We start from the raw sequence: 8823 nt of genomic DNA on the forward strand, positions 1-8823 counted from the left end.
ACTTAGAATGAAAATCCAACAGATACAAAAATTATATGATTTGAGATTATAACTTCACCCCAATAAAATTTGCTATATATTCTTTTAGATATTATTGGAAGCATTAGTATCTAAAAGATAAAACGGGGAAGCAATTGGAACCTACAAGAAGTTTTGAGCTTGACGTCAAATCTGTAACACCCCGCACATTTGGATTAGGTATGAATGAGTTAAAGGAGTAGTAAGGTTATATTTTGGACATATGAAGTCCTATAGGGATGATTATGGGTGAAAATAGTTATTTCAAAATCAAGATGGGAAGTGAGGTGCATAAGATTCGACAAAATCGACTAAGTTTGCAGAAGGTCTGTCTTCCAGCAGGGTTTAGTAAAAATGAGTAAGAAATTTAGGAAAACTCAAAGCATGAAAGTTTTAGGCCTTTGAAATAGCTTTCCAACAATATATTGTGGAGCCCAAACGGAGCACTGTGCAAAAAGTTATGCCCATTTTACAGAATGGTGCACAACCACCACGTTCCTGCCGCGTTTTACCGCGACCGCGGTGGTGAGGCAGTGTCCCAGCTATTTACCACGGTCGCGCCAACTGGGACGCGGTGGCCAACTTGGGAAGTCATTTTTTTTAGCCCTATTTCGTCCCCCACAGCCCCAAAATATAAAAACTTGCTCTAGAAAGGAAAACTCTCAAAAACCTAACTCCTTAAGGGTCCCTCCACCACCCAAGGTAAGGTCTAATGGTGATTCTAAGTTAATTTCAATTTTTCAACATCTTATTAACATGGTTAAACCTCATATCATTAGATATTCGATTGGGACACCATTGTTGAGAGAAGAAACCCTAGAACTCGAATTCAAGAAGATTGAACGTCAAAAAGGTAATATCTTCACCCTCTAATTGATTCTATCATTGAATTAATGATTATAGATTCTAGTTCATGAGATATGAGTTGATGGGTTTGATAGAAAAGCATGAACGGTGATAGATTTGAGTTGTTGATTGGTTATTATTGGTTATGACTGTTGATTACCTTATGAGTGATAAAGAATAATGTTGATTATAACCATGTGAGACTTTAGAATTTATCTAGGAGAAAGAGAATGGGTTATTGGGTGTAGAGACACAATTAATAAGGGCTATGAAGCTTTATGCCACCAAGTGTTTGATAAAATACCTAAGTGACCGAAACATGACTATTGTTGCTAATTTGGAATCCCTTTGACTTGTATTGATATAGATTAAAGTTGAAAGGATTGACGAATGTTGTATTATGCTCAACAACAGGAAGTTAAGGTATGTGATGCTAACTCTCTATGTTTGGGAATGTTAATGATTCTCCCTACACTACGTTTCTTTTACGACGTTACTATTTACCTAGAAATATAGTTTAGCCTAGTTCCTTGAATAGTTGCAGAACTTCTATTCTCTAGCTTCATAACTCGTTCACCACTTTCATTCTGAACGTTGTGAGCTCGGTGCATATTCAATATAGACTTGGGTTTGATGCCCCCGAGTCTTAGCATAGATTACTCAGTATGCCATAAACAGTTGAAGTTTCAGTGTTCATAATCAGTTCAAGAATACATGTCTCAGTCTAGTCCCATTCAGTATTCCAGTATTATGTAACTCAGTGTGATCCAGTATTCCATTATTATGTAACTCAGTGTGATCCAGTATTCCAGTGTTATGTAACTCAGTGTGATCCGGTATTCCAGTATCATGTAACTCAGTGTGATCCGGTATTTCATTATCATGTATTGCAGTTTAATTCACAGTTCCTGAATGTTGAACACCTGTATTTGGGCCTGAGGCCGCAGTTTATGCTTTATGCATCTTTGGGCCTGAGGCCGCAGTTTATGCTTTATGCATCTTTGGGCCTAAGGCCGCAGTGTATGCTTTATGCATCTTTGGGCCTGAGGTTGCATTTTATGCTTTATGCATTTTGGACCTGAGGTCGCAGTTATGTATACGTATACTTGGGCCTGACGCCGCAGTTTGTGCACATATATATTGGACCTGAGGCCGCAGTTTAATATTCAGATAAACCAGTTGTTCATCATTCAGAAGAAGGAGTATTCATATCCTTACTTCCTTTGTTCAGTTTAGTTATCAGTTATCATTTCAGTTACCAGTTATCAGTTCAGTTATCAGTTATCATTTTAGTTATCAATTATCAGTTATCGGTTCAGTTATTATTTTAGTTATCAGTTACCAGTTATCATTTTAGTTATCAGTTATCAACTATCAGTTATCGTTTCAGTTTCTGTTTCAATAGTTATCATTTCAGTATCAATTATCGATTCTCAGTTATCAGCTCAGTTTCAGTTTCAGCATTTATAATTCTTTCTTTCAATTGCTTTACATACCAGTGCAATTCAAATGTACTGACGTCCCTTTTGCCCGGGTCCTGCATCTCACGATGCAGGTAGTGATTTACAGGTTGATGATTCAGAGCGCTAGGATTCTCGTACCAGCTATTTGGTGATCCCCAGTTCTTTCGGGGCATTATCATTACTACAGTCTTCAGTATTTCCAGACAGTCAGTGTTTTCAGTACTTCATTAAAGGCTTCATAGACTAGAGTAACAGTTAGACAGAGTCTCAAGTTTTTCATGTTAAGCTATATTTGCTACAAATACGTTTCAGAAATTGTATCAGTATTTCCATACTTTGATTTATATCATTCAGACTTTCAGTATATCAGCATGTGTTAGTTTATCTTCCGCATTCAGTATGTTATGATATCACATGTTGATTCAGCCAGCCAGTTGGTTCGCTCGGTCACATGTAGTCAGGCACCGAGTGCCGTGTTACGTCCAGGCTCAGGTTCGGGGCGTGACAAAATCGTTGTGAGAAGTTTCTCTATTCTCTTCTTGACAGATTTACCTATCCAATTCCACATCGTGAGTAGTGAATCATCCTCTATATCTGATTCTTTTGACAAAGGACCTCCAGACGACAGAAACTACAGCTATTGCAGTTCTTGACTTGAACCATTTACACAATTTATTAGATTCATCTACTTATAAATGAACGATAAAGTTCCTTATGAATCTTAGAGGATAGTTGAAGTATAGAGTAACTAATGTCATTAGGGACAACCAAATCGGCAAATGACCGTCAACATCCCATATTTTGTCAACAATAGAAATTACTCTCTTTTTTTCCACCATTTGCTACATCTCATAGTATCAAGAGCCTAGATACGATAAAAAGAACAAGTGTCTCAATTTTCATGATGCGAGCAGACAAAGCAAACACAATCTCTAGATTTAAGATTGAATTAATCATTTGTTCATGAACTTACAAAGCTGATTGTAATTGCTTTTTTCGGGCTCTTTTCACTGCTTCACTTTTTTTCTGCTCTATGTGTCTGCATCACATATGAAGGTAGATGTAGCTGTCCACCCCTGTCACAATGATAGAAAAACAGGATGCTTATAAATATACGTAAGTAAAAGAAACAGACTATGGAAAATAGAAAACTAAAGAGATAAATGTATAATATTACTGTATCATGCGTCTATGTCCATTTTAACGGAGGTTCCAACATTGGTATGTCGGGTATTACTATGTGTCTGGACTGCTGGCAACACAAAGATAAACAAAACATTGAGGAATTATTCTTAAATCTGGAAGCTCACTATTTCAACCCTAGCTTATCAACAAAAGAAGCTTTTAGATGAGTCACATAGCTCTTAAAGGAAAAAAATATTACTCATAGTTTTTTGAGCTCTGTTGGATGCCAGTGTGATACCTTGAATACTACTATATCGTTTGCACGCACTTTCTGGAAAAATCTCACAATTATCATCAACTGGTTGTCACATTAAAATAAAATAAAAAGCATTGGGCGAAAAGAGAATTAACCACCACTTTGTTTCTTTAGCCAGAGTTCGAACATTGTGTACAAAGACATATCGAATGTTATATGGATTAATTACTAATCAATCAGCAGAGGGCCGTAACTAAATTGCCTGCAAAAACAAGTCAATTAAATGGTTGTCAACCTGGTGGCAAGAAAATGTCAAATTTGAGTAATTCATATATCACAAATTATTTTATGAGCATAGATATTAAGCACGCACAAGACTTTTTGTAGAAATTGCGAGACACAGAGTTGAGTTCGATGTCTGATTCGTTATTAAATCGGAAAACTACTTCTGTCAAGAGCACAATTCATCATGAATTCCATAATATTGAGTCAAATTTCAAGTTTCTAACTCTTTCGTCTTTAATGAGAAGTTGTCTAAAATGCTTGAAAAATTTCCTTCGCATTAGTTTAGCATAAAATAGTTGAAAGAATTGACAAGAATTTAAAATCAAGGCCGAAATGGAAATGACATGCATCTTAGAATATCCCATCTACTCACCTCGGTCTACGACTATCGAAAAGAAAATGCTAACTGGGATACATTCAAGTTGAATTGATCAGGAAAATTTCAGCTAGTTGGCAGAGACTTCCAAACAGCAAGTAGCGCGGAAATAGCTAAGTAATATTTCTAGTAATAAATACAAAATTAGGTATTTTGAAGGGGATAGAAAGCTGAATAAATCCGTGACCACCACTAATTGACAAAAGAGCAACTGCTTACCTAAACCTCAACTCGTAGGGTTTTTATGTCAAGTGGTCAAGTCTACCACTTGATTCTACTTAATCCTATGAATCAAAAATAATTTGTAACAGTTGAAAGAGGGATGAAGAAGAGAAGAGAAAGAGAACATTGAGGGGAACACCGATTGAGAAAGAAGAATAAGATAAATGAGGAAACAAAAAACACATGCTCTGGCTTCTCTCTAAAATAGAGACGTTGTTTTTACCGTTAAGTCTAAACCCACTGTTCCGACAACCTCGAATGCATTAAGTGGTGGAAACACCGGTCCCCCCGACCCGCCACCACCACCGAACCCAATGCCAAAAACTATAATCAATTCTCCTACCCCCCCCCCCCCAATTCATAAATGCTCTTCAACAACAAAAGCAACCTACCAAAAAGAGAGATATTAACTTCAGCTCTGCAGCAATCCCAATTTCACATCTGGAATTCCCCCTTTATTTGTGCAACCTCTAAATGGGGGCACATAAAAAGGCACAACTCAGGGAGAAGCACCGCAAACCACATACAAAGGGGCGCTAGGAAACATACCCCTAATCTCGGAAAGGAACAACATCAAGCTTTTACACCGACCATATGAAGTTATCAATGGAAAACCCATTGTCATTTTCACTCATGAAGAAAATGAGATCTTAGCTCAGACGTGTAAATGGACGATTGTTGGTAAGTTTCTTAGAATTCGACCTTCCATCGATATCATCCGAAGTGAATTCGCAAAAATCTTTCCAGGAAAAGGAACTATTAAAATCGGTGCTTACGACCTAAAAAATGTGTTTATTGACTTCGACAACCTGGAAGATCATATGAATGTTAGCTCCAAAAAATTAATAATGATCGGTCCAGATACAGTGATGACTCTTGAAAAATGGACTACTAAATTCAAACCAGATGGAGAGTCCTCACATGCTCCTGTTTGGATTACACTACCAGATCTCCCCTGGCACTTCTATGAATGGGATGCCATTTGCCGAATTGTCGAGCCTATTGGTATCCCTTCACCATGGATAAGGCTACTATAGCTAAATCCAGACCTACCACTAAACCTATACTAAGTGAATTTGGTGTTGAACAAACTTTTTGGAATCTAGGCCCTTCAGTATCGGTGGTGCTCTGCGATTTGGTCGACCCTGGAGTTGTAGGTCTCCACCTTTTTGTTGTTAGCTTTGATTTTCTTTTCTCCCATTTCTACCCGCTTTGTCAATTCCTCGAGCATCTTTATTATCTCAGGGTTGGTCCCGGATTCACCTTCACATGGACTATCTGTGGCTATTTCATTTCTGCGAGTGTTTTCCCGAGTTGGTTCGGGCTCAACTCTGTTGGGAGCGCGGCTTTGGTTATGCAATTGGGTTATCGCTGCCTGTTGAGCATGTAGCATTTCGAAGATCACCCGCAAGTTGATCCCATCTCCTTTACCGTCGCGTGTATTTTAGGCTACCAATCAGACTCCCCCGCGGACGTTGTTCTCAAGATTGGTAAGAAAATTCGCATTGATGACCACATGTGAGTTGGCGTCGATGAGGTCTACAGCCGGAACTCCGTTGGGATCGGCGGGTACCTCGTTACTGCGTACCATATTGTTGTTCTCGCCTTGGTAGCCGGATTCAGCATCCATGTTCAGAAGGGCAGATTGGGAGTTCGACATATTAAATTCTGACCTGAAATTAAAGACACTTGAAAGAACAAGTGTAAAATAGGGTGTGTTATGGAAATTTGTATTAAACTGCCACTATTATACTTAGCCCTACGGTGGGCGCCAAACTATTTACCCTAAAAAATGGATAACAATTGCATTTGTAAGTGGTTTTAAGAATACACGGATTAATTCGATACGAATGAAAAATTGCGCTAAATTAAATAAATAAACATATAGTAAATTCAAACCACGTGAGGAGGAGGACTTCAGCCTGAATGAAATATCCACCCACGATCCGGGAACACAATGACCAGCACTGTTGAACAAGAATAAGAGATTTCGATAACAGAGGAAATCATAGTATACTGCCTTGGTATGCGTGCGTTACAATGTATTCATTGAACAATCAGACTCCCCTTTATATAGTAGGGGAGTTTTACCTTAAGTACAATTCTATAAAAGGTAAAACATCTTCTATTTAACTAATCACCGGTTGTCTATGATACTTGTCGAGATCCATGCCGTGATATCCAACCAGTCACAGATATTAAGGCCTTCTGTTAATCGTGTTCGATTGCCCGATAATATTCTCTGAAGTCCTTTGGGATTTGGACCGATCCGGGGTCATGGCCTCGATATTCTCGAGGGCAGAAGTCATACCACAAGAACCTATCTTGATGACTCCCTTACCTCGATTCCGACTTCTTGCCATCACGTCCCTTACTCGATTTATTTTATCGGAAACCGGGCCGTCATATGGGTCTGATTTCACCCGTATACATGATTAATGGCATAAAACTAGCAAAACAAATGTCATGAAAACTATGATGGTAGAGAATTTACAAATTACTATCTTTTATGGATACATAGGTTTATCTAATCGACTCTGATTAAATTGAAACTGATCAAAATTGTAATTTGCCCAAAGGTTCACTTATTTAATTTTTAAGTGATGTTAACCTTTTTAGCTCCTCGAGTCAAGGACTCAAGGGTGCGTAAAAATGTCATGTTAACTTCCCATATTTTCCTGTTTGGAAAAGCTATTGATTCCATTATCGAATCAAACAAGATTATTCCCTTCATTCTATTTACAACCATTTCATATTGTTTATAGAGAAGTATCTATTGAGAGTGGATAGTACAAAATTGACTTCTGATGAAAAATATTTCTTCACCTTCTGGATGAAGGAACAGTTGACCTAGTCTTATGATTGATGTTGCCAAAAAAGTGAAGAAATTAGTCTTTCAGAATATTGTCTCCGTCCCATTATTTCCATATTTAGCTCGCAATGCCAAATTAGATTTTAGTCAAAGTCGTTTTATGAATAAATTTTATGATACGTATGATGAAATGACAAAAATGATATATTACCAGAAAATACCACTCGGTAAGCAGTTAAGAATTTGAAAATTATATAACTATGCCAAATGCGTTGGAAATAGTATTATATTATTTTTTTTGGTCGAACAAAAAGATTTTATTTGTCACTTGTCAATATTACATCTCAAAATACAATTAGACTGCTCTCTAACTGCCCTTACTATCACTTATTTACAATCTAAGCTATACATTTTCTCTATAAAGTTTTTCTATCCAATTTTTCTCTCTACTTGTATGTCTTCTTCTTAATGCTTCAAGTGCTTTATGCTTACAGTCTTGTTTTATCTGATTGCATAGCTGCCCAGGTCGTATCACCTTATGTTCCCATAGAGCTAAGTTTCTTACTCTCCATATGTTATAAACTACTGTTGCTAGTATGGCTAACACAATTGCCCTGCATGTTTTCCCTTTGATTTGTCTGGTCATTCTTTGCCTAGACCTCGCAGCTCCATATTTCTGGTGTCTATGTTCAACCAACTCAGTGTATCTTCTAAGCACCTCCTCGCAAGTGGACATTTGAAGAACAAGTGAGCAACTGTTTCTTCTGCATTTCCACATATCTCACAAAGGTTGTCTTTGCTGATTCCCATTTGTTTTCGCCTTTCTTTCGTCAAGAGTCTGTTATGTGCCACTAACCAACGGATTAGGCTGTGTTTTGGCATGTTCTTGTTCCATACCCACCCTCACCAAGGCCAATCCTCCTTAGCCCCTTTCTTCCAGTCATAGCCACTTCTTATTGTACAGTTTCCACTAGTAGTTAGCCAGTGATTTTGTGTGTATCCATCAGCAAACTTGTCTCTTATAGTACATATTTTCCTCCAGTACCAGCTGCAGTCTGTAGGAGGCTTGTACTGCCACCAATCTCTCCCTTTTAAGTAAATATGGTTTACCCATCTAACCCACAAATTATCTGTTTTTGATGCTATATTCCATACATACTTTGCTATAGCTGCTTCATTTCAGACTGCAGTATCATGTACCCCTAAACCTCCCTGTTTTTTTGTCCTGCATACCAAGTCTCATGCTACCAGAGATGGCTTGTTAGTATGGACTTTCCCATCCCATAAGAAGCTCCTATATATCCCTATGATGCTTTTGATGACTTTCTTAGGCAAAACAAAAATGGATGCCCAGTATGTGTGTATGTGCATAGTACTGCATTAACCAATAGTACTCCCCTGCATATGACAGATTTCTTGT

Source organism: Nicotiana attenuata, unplaced genomic scaffold (assembly GCF_001879085.1).
Source record: "Nicotiana attenuata strain UT unplaced genomic scaffold, NIATTr2, whole genome shotgun sequence".
In the NCBI taxonomy this organism is placed as follows: domain Eukaryota; kingdom Viridiplantae; phylum Streptophyta; class Magnoliopsida; order Solanales; family Solanaceae; genus Nicotiana; species Nicotiana attenuata.